This window comes from Phocoena sinus, chromosome 8, assembly GCF_008692025.1.
Source record: "Phocoena sinus isolate mPhoSin1 chromosome 8, mPhoSin1.pri, whole genome shotgun sequence".
Classification (NCBI taxonomy): Eukaryota; Metazoa; Chordata; class Mammalia; order Artiodactyla; family Phocoenidae; genus Phocoena; species Phocoena sinus.
Genome location: NC_045770.1, coordinates 74,802,548 through 74,820,323, shown reverse-complemented (window position 1 = coordinate 74,820,323; position 17,776 = coordinate 74,802,548). Strand labels below are relative to the sequence as shown.

At 39.0% G+C, this 17,776-nt stretch overlaps 1 protein-coding gene and 1 pseudogene across 1 annotated transcript in view; one reads left to right on the top strand and one right to left on the bottom strand.

The window, feature by feature from the left end:
• NELL1 (neural EGFL like 1) overlaps positions 1-17,776 on the bottom strand; it is an 891,542-nt gene that overhangs the window by 334,026 nt on the left and 539,740 nt on the right.
• Positions 12,312-12,617, top strand: LOC116757888 (annotated as a pseudogene).

Here is a 17,776-nt window from a genome sequence, read left to right as displayed (position 1 = left end):
GGATTAAAGCTCCACAATCAACTTGATATACCCTGCATCTGTGGAATACCTGAATAGACAAGGAATGATCCCAAATTGAAGAGGTGGAATTTAGGAGCGAGATCTATGATTTTTTTCCCTTTTCCTCTTTTTGTGAATGTGTACGTGTATGCTTCTGTGTGAGATCCTGTCTGTATACTCTTGCTTCCACCATTTGTCCTAGGGCTCTATCCGTCCATGACTTTTTTTTTTAAATTCTTTTTCTTAATAATTAAGTTTAATTGTAATAACTTTATTGTACTTTACCTTCGTTCCTTCTTTCTTTCCTTCCTTCCTTCCCTCCTTTAGACAACGAATCACCCCAAATTGAGGAGGTGGTCTCAGGGAGCAGGATTTATGATTTTTCCCCCTTTACCTCTTTTTGTGAAGGTGTATGTGTATGCTTCTGTGTAAGATTTTCTCTGTATAGCTTTGCTTCCAACATTTGTCCTAAGGTTCTATCCGTCCCTTTTTTTTTTTTTTCTAATTATTTTTTAATTCAATGACTATATTATACTTTATTTTATTTTTACTGTATCATCTTTCTTTCTGTCTTTTTTCCTTCTTTCCCTCCTTCCTTCCTTCCTCCCTCCCTCCCTCCCTCCCTCCTTTCTTTCCTTCTTTGCTTCTTTCTTCCTTCCTTCCTTTCCTCCTTTCCTTCTTTCTTTACTCATACTTCTACTAATTCTCCCTACTTTTTCTCCCTTTTATTCTGAGCTGTGTGGATGAAAGGCCCTTGGTGCTCCAGCCAGGAGTCAGGGCTCTGCCTCTGAGGTAGGAGAGCCAACTTCAGGACACTGGTCAACAAGAGACCTCCCAGCTCCACATAATATTAAACGGTGGAAATATCCCAGAGACCTCCATCTTAACACCAGCACCCAGCTTCACTCAACGACCAGCAAGCCACAGTGCTGGACAACCTATGCCAAACAACTAGCAAAACAGGAACACAACCCCACCCATTAGCAGAGAGGCTGCCTAAAATCATAATAAGGCCACAGACACCCCAAAACACACCACCAGACGTGAACCTGCCCACTAGAGAGACAAGATCCAGCCTCATCCAGCACAACACAGGCACTAGTCCCCTCCACCAGGAAGCCTACACAACCCACTGAAACAACCTTAGCCACTGGAGACAGACATCAAAAACAACGGGAACTACGAAAGTGCAGCCTGCAAAAAGGAGACTCCAAACACAGTAAGATAAGCAAAATGAGAAGACAGAAAAACACACAGCAGATGAAGGAGCAAGATAAAAACCCACCAGACCTAACAAATGAAGAGGAAATAGGCAATCTACCTGAAAAAGAATTCAGAATAATGATAGTAAGGATGATCCGAAATCTTGGAAGTAGAATGGACAAAATGCAAGAAACAGTTAACAAGGACCTACAAGAACTAAAGATGAAACAAGCAACGATGAACAATGCAATAAATGAAATTAAAATCACTCTAGATAGGATCAATAGCAGAATAACTGAGGCAGAAGAACGGATAAGTGACCTGGAAGATAAAGTAGTGGAAATAACTACTGCAGAGCAGAATAAAGAAAAAAGAATGAAAAGAACTGAGGACAGTCTCAGAGACCTCTGGGACAACATGAAACGCACCAACATTCGAATTATAGGGGTTCCAGAAGAAGAAGAAAGAAAGAAAGGGACTGAGAAAATATTTGAAGAGATTATAGTTGAAAACTTCCCTAATATGGGAAAGGAAATAGTTAATCAAGTCCAGGAAGCACAGAGGGTCCCATACAGGATAAATACAAGGAGAAACACGCCAAGACACATATTAATCAAACTGTCAAAAATTAAATACAAAGAAAGCATATTAAAAGCAGCAAGGGAAAAACAACAAATAACACACAAGGGAATCCCCATAAGGTTAACAGCTGATCTCTCAGCAGAAACCCTACAAGCCAGAAGGGAGTGGCAGGACATACTGAAAGTGATGAAGGAGAATAGCCTGCAACCAAGACTACTCTACCCAGCAAGGATCTCATTCACATTTGATGGAGAAATTAAAACCTTTACAGACAAGCAAAAGCTGAGAGAGTTCAGCACCACCAAACCAGCTTTACAACAAATGCTAAAGGAACTTCTCTAGACACGAAACACAAGAGAAGGAAATGACCTATAGTAGCGAACCCAAAACAATATATAAAATGGAAATAGGAACATACATATCGATAATTACCTTAAATGTAAATGGACTAAATGCTCCCACCAAAAGACACAGATTGGCTGAATGGATACAAAAACAAGACCCTTATATATGCTGTCTACAAGAGACCCACTTCAGAACTAGAGACACATACAGACTGAAAGTAAGGGGATGGAAAAAGATACTCCATGCAAATGGAAACCAAAAGAAAGCTGGAGTAGCAATTCTCATATCAGACAAAATAGACTTTAAAATAAGGACTATTAAAAGGGACAAAGAAGGACACTACATAATGATCAAGGGATCGATCCAAGAAGAAGATATAACAATTGTAAATATTTATGCACCCAACATAGGAGCACCTCAATACATAAGGCAAATACTAACAACCATAAAAGGGGAGATCAACAGTAACACATCATAGTAGGGGACTTTAACACCCCACTTTCACCCATGGACAGATCATCCAAAATGAAAATAAATAAGGAAACACAAGCTTTAAATGATACATTAAACAAGATGGACTTAATTGATATTTATAGGACACTCCATCCAAAAACAACAGAATACACATTTTTCTCAAGTGCTCATGGAACATTCTCCAGGATAGATCATATCTTGGGTCACAAATCAAGCCTTGGTAAATTTAAGAAAACTGAAATTGTATCAAGTATCTTTTCCGACCACAACGCCATGAGACTAGATATCAATTACAGGAAAAGATCTTTAAAAAATACAAACACATGGAGGCTAAACAATACACTACTTAATAATGAAGTGATCACTGAAGAAATCAAAGAGGAAATAAAAAAATACCTAGAAACAAATGACAATGGAGACACAACGACCCAAAACCTATGGGATGCAGCAAAAGCAGTTCTAAGGGGAAGTTTATAGCAATACAAGCCCACCTTAAGAAGCAGGAAACATCTCGAATAAACAACATAACCTTGCACCTCAAGCAATTAGAGAAAGAAGAACAAAAAAACCCCAAAGCTAGCAGAAGGAAAGAAATCATAAAAATCAGATCAGAAATAAATGAAAAAGAAATGAAGGAAACAATAGCAAAGATCAATAAAACTAAAAGCTGGTTCTTTGAGAAGATAAACAAAATAGATAAACCACTAGCCAGACTCATCAAGAAAAAAAGGGAGAAGACTCAAATCAATAGAATTAGAAATGAAAAAGGAGAAGTAACAATTGACACGGCAGAAATAAAAAAAAATCATGAGAGATTACTACAAGCAACTCTATGCCAATAAAATGGACAATCTGGAAGAAATGGACAAATTCTTAGAAATGCACAACCTGCCAAGACTGAATCAGGAAGAAATAGAAAATATGAACAGACCAATCACAAGCACTGAAATTGAAACTGTGATTAAAAACCTTCCAACAAACAAAAGCCCAGGACCAGATGGCTTCACAGGTGAATTCTATCAAACGTTTAGAGAAGAGCTAACACCTATCCTTCTCAAACTCTTCCAAAATATAGCAGAGGGAGGAACACTCCCAAATTCCTTCTACGAAGCCACCATCACCTTGATACCAAAACCAGACAAGGATGTCACAAAGAAAGAAAACTACAGGCCAATATCACTGATGAACATAGATGCAAAAATCCTCAACAAAATACTAGCAAACAGAATCCAACAGCACATTAAAAGGATCATACACCATGATCAAGTGGGGTTTATTCCAGGAATGCAAGAATTCTTCAATATACGCAAATCTATCAATGTGATAAACCATATTAACAAATTGAAGGAGAAAAACCATATGATCATCTCAATAGATGCAGAGAAAGCTTTCGACAAAATTCAACACCCATTTATGATAAAAAACCCTCCAGAAAGTAGGCATAGAGGGAACTTTCCTAAACATAATAAAAGCCATATATGACAAGCCCACAGCAAACATCATCCTCAATGGTGAAAACCTGAAAACATTTCCACTAAGATCAGGAACAAGACAAGGTTGCCCACTCTCACCACTCTTATTCAACATAGTTTTGGAAGTTTTAGCCACAGCAATCAGAGAAGAAAAGGAAATAAAAGGAATCCAAATCGGAAAAGAAGAAGTAAAGCTGTCACTGTTTGCAGATGACATGATACTATACATAGAGAATCCTAAAGATGCTACCAGAAAACTACTAGAGCTAATCAATGAATTTGGTAAAGTAGCAGGATACAAAATTAATGCACAGAAATCTCTGGCATTCCCATATACTAATGATGAAAAATCTGAAAGTGAAATCAAGAAAACACTCCCATTTACCATTGCAACAAAAAGAATAAAATATCTAGGAATAAACCTACCTAAGGATACGAAAGACCTGTATGCAGAAAATTATAAGACACTGATGAAAGAAATTAAAGATGATACAAATAGATGGAGAGATATACCATGTTCTTGGATGGGAAGAATCAACATTGTGAAAATGACTCTACTACCCAAAGCAATCTACAGATTCAATGCAATCCCTATCAAACTACCACTGGCATTTTTCACAGAACTAGAACAAAAAATTTCGCAATTTGTATGGAAACACAAAAGACCCCGAATAGCCAAAGCAATCTTGAGAACGAAAAAAGGAGCTGGAGGAATCAGGCTCCCTGACTTCAGACTATATTACAAAGCAACAGTAATCAAGACAGTATGGTACTGGCACAAAAACAGAAAGATAGATCAGTGGAACAGGATAGAAAGCCCAGAGATAAACCCACGCACATATGGACACCTTATCTTTGATAAAGGAGGCAGGAATGTACAGTGGAGAAAGGACAGCCTCTTCAATAAATGGTGCTGGGAAAACTGGACAGGTACATGTAAAAGTATGAGATTAGATCACTCCCTAACACCATACACAAAATAAGCTCAAAATGGATTAAAGACCTAAATGTAAGGCCAGAAACTATCAAACTCTTAGAAGAAAACATAGGAAGAACACTCTATGACATAAATCACAGCAAGATCCTTTCTGACCCACCTCCTAGAGTAATGGAAATAAAAACAAAAATAAACAAATGGGACCTAATGAAACTTCAAAGCTTTTGCACAGCAAAGGAAACCATAACCAAGACCAAAAGACAACCCTCAGAATGGGAGAAAACATTTGCAAATGAAGCAACTGACAAAGGATTAATCTCCAAATTTACAAGCAGCTCATGCAGCTCAATAACAAAAAAACAAACAACCCCATCCAAAAATGGGCAGAAGACCTAAATAGACATTTCTCCAAAGAAGATATACAGAATGCCAACAAACACATGAAAGAATGCTCAACATCATTAATCATTAGAGAAATGCAAATCAAAACTACAATGAGATATCATCTCACACCAGTCAGAATGGCCATCATCAAAAATCTAGAAACAATAAATGCTGGAGAGGGTGTGGAGAAAAGGGACACTCTTGCACTGCTGGTGGAATGTGAATTGGTTCAGCCACTGTGGAGAACAGTACGGAGGTTCCTTAAAAAACTACAAATAGAATTACCATATGACCCAGCAATCCCACTACTTGGCATATACCCTGAGAAAACCAAAATTCAAAAAGAGTCATGTACCAAAATGTCATTGCAGCTCTATTTACAATAGCCAGGACATGGAAACAACCTAAGCGCCCATCATCGGATGAATGGATAAAGAAGATGTGGCACATATACACAATGGAATATTACTCAGCCTTAAAAAGAAATGAAATTGAGCTATTTGTAATGAGATGGATAGACCTAGAGTCTGTCATACAGAGTGAAGTAAGTCAGAAAGAAAAAGACAAATACCGTATGCTAACACATATATATGGAATTTAAGGGAAAAAAATGTCATGAAGAACCTAGGGGTAAGATAGGAATAAAGACGCAGACCTACTGGAGAACGGACTTGAGGGTATGGGGAGGGGGAGGGGTGAGTTTTGACAGGGCGAGAGAGAGTCATGGACATATACACACTAACAAACGTAGTAAGGTAGATAGCTGGGGGGAAGCAGCCGCAAGGCACAGGGAAATTAGCTCGGTGCTTTGTGACAGCCTGGAAGGGTGGGATGGGGAGAGTGGGAGGGAGGGAGACGCAAGAGGGAAGACATATGGGAACATATGTATATGTATAGCTGACTCACTTTGTTATAAAGCAGAAACTAACACACCATTGTAAAGCAATTATACCCCAATAAAGATGTTTAAAAAAAAAAAAAAAAAAAAGATTATAAACCCTAATGGTAAATAATAAGGATTATAAAACAGAACAAAATTAAAATATATGTTCAAAACTGGAAATGATTTGTAACAAAAAATATGTAATGTAAGTGTTATTATACCAATTTTAAAAAAGAACTAGAAAGATATTAACCAAAATGCTATCACTGATTATCCCATGTATGTAATTACATCACAGAATGATTTTTCTTCTTTTTGCATGTATTTTCTAAAAATCTGTATAATTGTTAACACTAACTTTGAAATGATACTTTTAAATAAATGCTAACTGGATTTCCTTAAAGTCAATCAGCTTGGCCATTGGGGGAAATTCAAGTAAACATAGAAAAAAATAAAAATAAAAAAAAAAATAAAAGCGAGACACAGATTAGTTAGGTAACTAGCCCAAGATGCCACAGCTAGGTATGAGAGCCGGGCTTCTAAGCAAGCAGTGTAGCTCCAGAAGCCATGCCCTTCATCACTCTGTCATCCAGCTGGCAGGTAGGCCACAGAGAATCACTGGATCTGGACGTGCGCCGGGTGGATTAGAAAGCAGCCAGACTGGAAAAGACGGGTGGTGACAACCACGATGAAGTTACTGTCTTTTCCTCCAAACTCATTAGGTGAGCAAGCAAACTGACAGAAGTGAAGAGACTAGGCCCTACGTTCCACAGTGTGTGTGGGAGTGGAGGTCTGATGTCAAGAGTGTCAGATTCAAAAGCCCTTGTATTTACACTGTTGGAGGTTGCCTCTTGCTAATTCAATTTCAATAAAATTATTGCAAATTCCAAATTATCTGGGTCTAAAATAATGAGGTTTTATTCTCTGTAAATTCAGCATTCAAGTATGATCCCACTAAGTGGCACAGATAAGCGTGTCAGAAAATTATCCACAGATTGTCACGTTTCCCTAGCCTCGAGAACGCATGGCTCTCCTCTGGCTCACGGCTGTTGCGAGAGACTGCAGAGCGAGTTACTATGTAAAGCTGGTGAGCATCGCCAGAGTAAGCAGGTCATTATGAACTGCCCATGTCTGCTCTCTTATGAATTGTTTTTAATATGAAACTGATCTTGAAATGCAACAAAAGTAAATGCTCTAGACTTGTTTTCTTTTCCCATCTACTCTCTCATCTTAGTATAATTTGAGCTTTGATGAATGCTACTCATTTCTATTCAATATGTGACTTTATGGGGAAATTCCATCCTGAGACAGGAAATGCTATACTGTAGAAGGAATTAGATATTCTCAGCCCCCAGTATATGGATTCCAGCCATCTGTCTGCTTAATAAACACTACAGTTTTGCATTCAACTGAAAGCCAGACCTGGGCTGCTCAATATAACAAAGAAAATGATGGAAAGCCCCATTTCTTATGTTCAGGGCACCATGCTGCCTCCCTAGAGATCTTCTCCATGTGATTAGGGGTACAGATTAAAGAGTGTGCCATATTCTTATTAATTGAAACCTATCCTAAATGTTTTAGAGCTACTGGAGTAGTCAGCAGTCACAGCTATCTGTCAAGCACTTGAAATGTCTGGATCGAGAGGTGTCAAACCTATTTCTTCTTACCTTTGTTAAAGCAACTTCCAGAAAACTTAAATTAAGCTGTGTGCTTTACATTATATCTCAACTGGGCATTGCTATTCTAGAGCCCTTACGTCTTCTACTAATGTCAAACCATATGCTTCTGTACGTGCATGTGTGTGTTTTACTTTGTTCTGTTAAACATAAAGCAAGTTCACTTTTGAGAAATTTATTACACCTTATTTTTCTTCTACTTAATGTAGTCTTTAGAGAGATACTATAAATGAATATTCCAATATTCAATACCCTTATCTGTGCAAAACAGAGTTTGCCATTTAGATGCCAAGGATCATTTCCTTGCTTTAAATAGTCTAGGAGGTCTGTGTCTTTATTCCCTTCACAGACCTACTAGAGAATGGACTTGAGGATATAGGGAGGCGGAAGGGTAAACTGTGACAAAGCGAGAGAGTGGCATGGACATATATACACTACCAAATGTAAAATAGATAGCTAGTGGGAAGCAGCCACATAGCACAGGGAGATCAGCTCGGTGCTTTGTGACCACCTAGAGGGGTGGGATAGGGAGGGTGGGAGGAGGGAGACGCAAGAGGGAAGAGATATGGGAACATATGTATATGTATAACTATTCACTTTGTCATAAAGCAGAAACTAACACATCATTATAAAGCAATTATACTCCAATAAAGATGTAAAAAAAATAAAAATAAATAGTCTAGGAGGCTGAATTCAAACCATTTTCCAAGCTCATCTGGTCACATCTCCAAAAAGAGGCTGTGTTTTAGAAGAATATCTAGAATTCCTCCCTCATCTACATAGTCACTTAATACAGGCAAAATATCCATTTTATGAAATTTTAATATTCTACTTAAAAGAAAATCTATCTTGGGGCTTCCCTGGTGGCTCAGTGGTTGAGAGTCCGCCTGCTGATGCAGGGGACACGGGTTCGTGCCCCAGTCCGGGAGGATCCCACATGCCGCGGAGTGGCTGGGCCCGTGAGCCATGGCCGCTGAGCCTGTGCGTCTGGGGCCTGTGCTCCGCAACGGGAGAGGCCACAACAGTGAGAGGCCCGTGTACCGCGAAAAAAAAAAAAAAAAAAAAAAGAAAATCTGTCTTAAATTAGTGCATTTTTCCTAACACAACTTAAAACTATAGTTAAATTATATTTGAATAAATACTTGAAATTCTGCCTTATCCCTGTCCAGTATCTGTTTCAGAATATCGCACATTACAAATAGTATCATCCCTAAATAAATAAGGTGATACAAGAACACAGTGCAAGAGAACCAACACATGATTTCTCTGTTGTAAGTTTAAAAGTGGAAAATTCACTGATTTTGGAAGAAATGATCACAGAACTCAGGAAGAGAGTTATAGTAACAAGCAGGAATCAGTTATTTAAGTAACAGAATTATGAGAGGTCCAGGGCTCAGGTGGAGTTACTTTACTATGTCACCGGCAGTTCTGCTGAAGAGATATTTAATGATTCTGAGGTTTTTGCACTACTTTCAAGTGACCCATAAAGTTTCTCAATTTTTCTTGTAACTGGCAGGATCAGAAGCTTAGATAAAAAGTGAGCTATCTTTAATTTGACAGAAGCCAGACAGAAGTGGTGATGACATGGTTGGAAAGAATGAGTGCATTCCACTGCAGACCTTTTTTTTTTTTTTTTTTTTTGCGGTACGCGGGCCTCTCACTGTTGTGGCCTCTCGCATTGCGGAGCACAGGCTCCGGACGCGCAGGCTCAGCAGCCATGGCTCACGGGCCCAGCCACTCCGTGGCATGTGGGATCTTCCCGGACCGGGGCACGAACCCGTGTGCCCTGCATCGGCAGGCGGACTCAACCACTGCGCCACCAGGGAAGCCCTACTGCAGACCTTTTTAAACCCTGGATACTCCGTCTTTCTTACTGGAAAGCCTGCTCTTCACAGTGCATCAGCCAGAACCCATTTTAGAATTGCATATGGAGGTTTATTTCCTACAAATAATAATGCAGCCACTTTTATTCACTTAGAATTGTATTCACAACAGCAATATAGCAGAGACTGCTAGTGTTCACCCACAGCTGTGGCCTCACCCTCCTTCCCAAGCACACAGACATTCTGCTGTATTGTTAGGTGGGCCATGGACCTAATTCTGCTCAATGCCATGTGAGCCAAAGAGGTATGCATCACATTCAGGACTGGCCCTTCAAAACCTCCCACGCATGACCTAATTCTCCTTCCCCGTCTGCTGATGGAGCGGTGAGGATTCTGAGAACCAAGAAGAGATCACAGCGACAAGATGTAAGGTGAGTGGGTCCCTGAGTTACTGTGTGGAGCACAACCCTCTACACACACCACCAGCTCTTAGTGAGTGATAGGTAAGAACTCAGTGTGTTGGAACTACTGAAATTCTCAAGCTTGTCTGTGACAGAAGCTACCACTGTTTCCTAACCTTATACAAGCAGTTTCACAGGTTAACCCTACTGCCTTCCAGTTTTCCCTAAAATTTAGAAGCTAAGGGTGAGAAGAAATTTGAAAATGTCATTATGTTTATTAGCAAGTGAGGACACTGGTTCATTATCACAGGACAAGGTGTAATCCAGATGCCCTGGAAAATAAACACCTATGTATAAATGAGAAGATTAGGCAAAAGCAACAGAAACAGACACCAAACTCACTGTGGCTGAGTTGCTGTATTTTAGGGCCTAAAGCTTTGAGCAGTTTTCAGCAGAGCTGAGTTACTCTGCCAGGAACGTACCTAACTTTATTCTAGAAAACAAACAGAGTGGCGTGTGTGAGGCTGAAATGAAGAAACATATCCTTGTGTTGGGAATAGGAAGAGGCAGAAATGTGAAAGAAGGCAAGTGTAAACCACAACACGTTCTACTGGTCAGTACTCGTTTAGCATCCCACCAAAATCCTGTTGAGGAAGGATCGCAGTTAGCACTGCTGCCAAACTCTGCTGACACTTGCACACTCTTTGTGAATGTTTTTAGATTTATCCTTTACCTTAATAAATATCTGAATCAAGAGAAGTCTCTAAGGGGACTTCCCTGGCGGTCCAGTGGTTAAGAATCCACACTTCCAATGCAGGAGGCACAGGTTCGACCCCTGGTTGGGGAACTAAGATCCCATAAGCCATGAGGTGTGGCCGAAAAAAAAAAAAAAAAAAAAAAAAAAAAAAAAAAAAAAAAAAAACATAAAAAAAGGAAGTCTCTAAGGTAATACTAAGAAGCCTCTGGGCCAGGCAGACCCAGCAACGGAACCTGTTCTAGGCTCCTGACTGCTTACTTAGCTTTCACAGTGTGACAGTCATTAAGAAGAACCATTAAAAAATGCCATCTGCAGCAACATGGATGCACCTAGAGATTGGCATACTGAGTGAAGTAAGTCAGACAGAGAAAGACAAGTATCACATGATATCGCTTATATGTGGAATCTCAAAAAGGCTACAGATGAACTTATTTACAGAACAGAAACAGAGTCACAGATGTAGAAAACAAACTTACAGTTACCAGGGGGTAAGGTGGGGGGTGGGTGAGGGATAAATTAGGAGACTGGGATTGACAAATACACACTACTATATGTACAACAGGTAACTAATAAGGACCTACCATACAGCGTAGGGAACTCTCCTCAATACTCTGTAATGGCCTACATGAGAAAAGAATCTAAAAAGAGTGGGTATATGTATATGTATAGCTGAGTCACTTTGCTGTACAGAAGAAACTAACGCAACATTGTAAATCAACTATACTCCAATAAACTTTTTTAAATTTAATCAGGGACTTCCCTGGTAGCACAGTGGTTAAAAATCTGCCTGCCAATGCAGGGGACACGGGTTCAAGCCCTGGTCCGGGAAGATCGCACACGCCGCAGAGAAACTAAGCCCGTGTGCCACAGCTACTGAGCCTGAGCTCTAGAGCCTGCGTCCCACAACTACTGAAGCCCGCGTGCCTAGAGCCTGTGCTCTGCAACAAGAGAAGCCACCGCAATGAGAAGCCCGCGCACCGCAACGAAGAGTAGCCCCCCCACTGGCCGGAAGTACAGAACGCCCGCGCACAGCAATGAAGACCCAACGCAGCCAAAAATAAATAAATAAATAAACAAACAATCTAACTAATTAATCAATTAAATAAACAAAATTAATCAGGAATTTAACATCGGATATAGATATTGGCTATTTCTCATAACTGCATGATTAAATCAGTAAGAAACTAGTATTATGAAATAATTGTCACCCTTTACAGACTAAAAAAATAAAGAACCAGATCTATTTATGCTAACCTTGCCTTAAAATATAACATCCAGCGGCGCAGTCAGCCGCGACCGGTCTCTTGCGGAGCCGACTGAGCGCGGCCCGAGCCCAGCCCGCCTCTGAGCGCCTGCTGTTAGCGTGTCGACACCATGGAGCACTTTGATAAAGTGGTGCTGAATACGCTGCAGCCATGAGACTTCAGAAATGGAAGTTCATTAGCATCTACTCTGGAGACGCTCCCGTTCTTCACAGCTTTAATAATCACTTTACCTATTGGGTTACATTTCACGACTAAATCTTATGCTTTTGAAGGCGCCTTTGGGATGTCCAACAGAGACAGCTATTTTTATGCTGCTATTGTTGCAGTGGTCGCCGTCCACGTGGTGCTGGCCCTCTTTGTTTATGTGGCCTGGAATAAAGGCTCACGGCAGTGGTGTGAAGGCAAACAGGATTAAAGTGAACATCACCTTCTGATAGCATTAAATTGATTTTTTTTAAGTGGTAAATGCGTCTGGGATATCGATGATTTTAATAAAGTTGAAAGAACATGTTAAAATCAATCTTATGGAATCACGTTTGACTAGTGTAAATTCTGATCCTTCTGAAACAATGGTTTGTATCATCAGTTTTAATTGTATGAGCCTCTCATTTGCAAATGAGAATTTGGAAAAGTTAAATTGGTTGCAAATAAATATGTGAAATTAGTTACACATTATTCTGGGGAGAATTTGATTACCTTACAACAAAAAAATATTTTATAGCATTTTGTCTTTTGGTTGGTTTTGAGTTTTACTCCTCTGGCTATATTCAGATGTACATAGTGGAGCAAATCTAAACTTTATTTTTCGCTGGAACACTTTCCCTAACTATCATGAAAACACCAGGTCATTGGATTCTGGGTTGTAAATGCCTACTGGAAATTGCTTAAATTGTGGACACTGGAATTAATCTGAATGTCACTGAGAAATTTTGCATCAAGAGTAATCCCTCGTCAGTAGAAATCTTTCATTACATTATTCGTGGGGGAAACTAGGCTGAATCACACCCATTCATGTAAAAGGACTGGGCTTATTTTTTTTTTTTTTTTTTTTTTTTTTTTTGCGGTACGCGGGCCTCTCACTGTTGCGGAGCACAGGCTCCGGACGCGCAGGCTCAGCCGCTCCGCGGCATGTGGGATCTTCCCAGACCCGGGCACGAACCCGTGTCCCCTGCATCGGCAGGCAGACTCAACCACTGCGCCACCAGGGAAGCCCAGGACTGGGCTTATTGAAGAATGCAGACAGCAAAGCAAAGAGCTACCTGCCTGGGCACCCAGCCTACTCCCTAAGGGCCCCTTGCAGGCCAGCCTCCTGCTTTCAGACAAACTCTGTAATGATCTGCTTTGCTCTGTCATTCAACAATGAACTTATGCTTTAATTACAAGGTTGTGTAAACTCCCTTTAAATTTGTTTTTCCTACTTTTTAATAACGTATATGAAGGAATTTACATTTCAATGTGTTAATTTTTGCATACTTAGGGAGTGTAAACAATCCTGAAAATAGATTATTTTTATCATCTAGGAAGTATTCTTGGAATTTCTAGTCTAGTCTTTTAAATCAGTGCCGTTATAGCCCAGATACATAGATAGATAATGTATCTAAGTTAGATAATCCTTGAGGTCTCTTCTGATAGAAAAAGACCCTGTGGTTTTACTTTAGTATCCTTGGTCTGTGTTCTTTCTAGCCACTTGGTACTACTTGTGTCAATCTAAAAACACACCCCAAAAAAGTGCATATTAAAACAGGAAGAAAATTTAAATTCCCTGTAATGTTGCCACCTGGAGATAACCACTATTTTGGTTTACATCCTGTGTGCAGGAGATAACCACTATTTTGGTTTACATCCTGTGTGCATTTCTTAATGCTAGTTTGATACACACTAAAAGTTTGGTTTCAGTCCAAATTCTGCCAATTTTACCTGGCGGCTATTTGCATTTTCTCAGATGAGTGATTATTGGCCATTTTCTTAAAAAGCACATTCTACCTTTACTCTTTTAACTAGATATCTCATTGTACAAATTTCCCGTCATTGATAATCCCTACTACAATGGCCCTTGCTGTGTTTGTCGTTACTGATTTTGTTTATTCACCCCTACTTTTGATGATGTGGAACTGGACTAAAGGAGTAGAGAGGTAGTTAGGCATAAAAGCAAAGAAGGCATCTGTGTTTATTTACTTGTTGAGAAAAAATAAAAGATTATTATAGGACTATTTTTTATTCTTGCTTACAGTTAAATATTACCTACAGTTTAAATGTCTTAAGTAGTTATTCTAAATGTAAAATGTTTTCTTAAAATGACTATAGTTTTGGTATAAAATTGTACAAATTTAATATAAAATTGTAGAATGCTCCAGATTGAGTCTAGTGTACTGTATGGTAGATTTCTAGATGGTCCCCTCTTTAGATGTTTTGTTGTACTTAGAATTTGTCCACCTAATTTCTTTTTCTATAATGCCAAGGTTTTTCTTGTACTTTTGGGATCTTATGCTATTTGTAAGATATTAATGTCCAGTGCTGGATTATTTTGTTTGATTTCAGACATTTGCTGAGTAGATAATATGTGTGTCTTTCTGCAAGTATTTAAACCGGGGATTCATGTAAAAGCAGATGTAATTTCCTCTTGGAAAAGGTACCCAGCATTTGAAAGTTAGAATCGGATGTTAAGGTTGATATTTGGGGTTATTACAATATAGACTTGTTTTCAAACAAGTTAATATTTTCTTAGGGTTTTAACTGTTAACTGACTAGTTTGCTGCTGTTGAAATAACATGGTATTTGACAAATAGATTTATTTTTCAAGATGTCTCAGTGATTTCCTCTTGTACATCCTTTCAGGATGTATAGAAAGGAAAGATACAATTGAACCCTTATATCAATGTTATACGGTAGGAATGTGTTCACTATTGTTTGAAAACTGATTGTAAGAATAACCTCAATTAGGGAGTGTAACTTGAAGCGTCAGTACAGGCTACTGATTTATCAAGTGACCTTCTTAACCTCACCTACCATTTTGCCCCCCAGAATATAATCTTTTTTCTCATTGTGCTTAAAAATGAAAAGTCTGCTGTAGAATGCATCTGATGTCATTAGCTCTTCAAGTGGATACCATTTTACATGTGACAGCAGAATTCAGTTTTGAATTGCTCAAGGAATTTAAACACTCCATAAAAAATTAAAAAAACCAACCTGCGTTTCATGGGAATCTAACAGAAATATACTGTAAGATTATTTTCATCATAAAGATCTCATCAGCTTTGCCCAAAAAAGAAAAAAAAAAAAAAAATGACATCCAACCAGGTACTTTCGTTTTTCAGTTCTAAAAAAGGTAAATACCCTTTGCATATATTCTGAACTGAGGATGGGTATGTTAAGTAATAGCTGGCGCCATTCTATAAAAGTAGCAGTTGTTAAGCACTTTAAATATCTTGCAAATAATTGCTTCCCCAAACAGATCATAATCCAGCAGAGAGCCTAGAGATTGACTGTGACATCTTTCAATAACGTTGCCTAAAGAAGTCTCCTGGTCCATTGAGAATTGTTAGTTAGGAAAGAAAGCCAGTCTTATCTTGATTTTTCACCAGAAAGTCAATGTTCAGTAGCCTGTTTTAAAATAAAAGTTGACTGATATATATATGGCTCTGCTAATCTCATGCATCATTTTGGATGTGACAGTTACAGATAACAAACATCTACGTGACTCACCAAAGTGCAACCTCAAATGCACTCTAAAGAATCAGCAGTTGTCTAAGTGCCAGATTTCCACTCCCTCTGAGATACAAGCTAGGTTTAACGTGCTTCCCTTAAGCCCCTAAGGATGCAGTTACGTCTACTGGGCTGCAAACTTTAAAAGGTAAGCAGTGACTTTGGTAAGTGATGGAAAGAGCTTAAAGTGCATCCAAGAGACTCTTTTTTTGCCTAGGAAAAATGCACTCGTAGGAAAAAGAATATGAAAAGACTACATCAAGGTCTGCCTTTTTAAAATCAAAATAACACAACCAATATACTGCGCCTAGCACCACACAAGCTCCCTTCTTGTGACTGTCTTCTTAATGCACTATTGCTGGTTTCAAGACTGCAATACAGCTTCTGTGTCCTGTCTGCCTTTCTTTACCAAGCTGATGAACATAATGTCCTCTTGAAAGCTTAGACTAGACAATCAGTTTCATTTTCAAGTTTCAGCCACATTTTTCAAAGGAAGCATTATTGGAAGTGTAAGCATAATAATAGTCTCTGGGCCTAGAGACATCCTTCTCTTAGAATTAAATCAGTAAGTGTCCTTTCTGCTCCCGCCCTTAAGGACTATACCAGATACATTGAGATCTAAATTCAGTACCAGCGCTTGTTGGTAAGTATTTGCATGAGAGTGAGTTTACAAATAAGTTTGACGTTATTTTAAGTTCTTCTCAACACTGCAGTATTGACACTCCAGTACTCCTGTAAACATTGCTACCAATATACTTTTATTAACATAATATTAGTGCATCCAAAATCGGGGAGCCTTTCTGGGCAATGAGGAGAGTCCTTTATCATGTATCTTTTCCAGCCCTCAGGAAGGAATGGTAGTGAAATGATTGCTTTAAGTTTCTCCGTTTCTGTACCCAAGTATAGCTTTTTCCTTTATAAAAGAGGAGTGTCTATCTGGCAAGTCTGGTGAGGATTGGGTCATGCGTGCCCGAGACTGTGGCTCCAGCACAATACAAGCCATCTCTTCTCTCAGACCTTCTGAATTAGTTCAAGCTGTCGGATACTCCTTGTCCCAACTCCCTCTATAAATGATCCAGTTACTAGCGAAAACTCAACTATAAAAGGTATGCCTTGAAACAGACACATATTTGGGTACTTGGGTCACAAGGCTGAGGCTGAAGCCAATTCATGTACTGCCTCCCCCCTGCCCTTCATCATTGTTCCACCAATCATACTATCTTCCACTTTTAGAGCATTTGATAGCTTAAAACACAACAATATATATATATTCCTTTAATAATTCTTTGCAATAACACTGCTGGATAAACACCGAAGGTAACATTAACCCAATTGTACTATGTAAAAAATACAGAAGTGACAGCTCACCAGTAAGGAAATCAGGTCTAAACCCCAATTCTCCAATTCCTTTGTCCAATCTTCACCTCTACTGCAATGCTTCCCCCCCATAACACTGAACAAACGGAGGATTCTCCTGATCTTATTAAGGTTAACACAATGGACCATGAGAACTACTTTAAAGAAAATTATTTTCCCTAATTCATAACTTTCAAGGGAAGATGTATTTTCAGAGTCCATGGACACCAGGAACATATTTGAACTCGTATTTTTCACAGTTGGGACTTTCAAATTCCACAAAGGTGAAGCCATCACCTATCACAGTGGCAAGAGAGGCTGTGACAAACAAAACTCACTGACCTGGTGCAATCATATCATTGTATGAGATAATGTCATTTTGAAAAATAATGCATTAAAAATCAATTCCCTGTGTTGTTCTTCAGATTTACAGCATTACCATGCAGGTATCAGCAGTGGCTTGATAACCCGTGGAACTATATTAATGTTTGTATTTTTTGTTTGCTTTGGAAATAT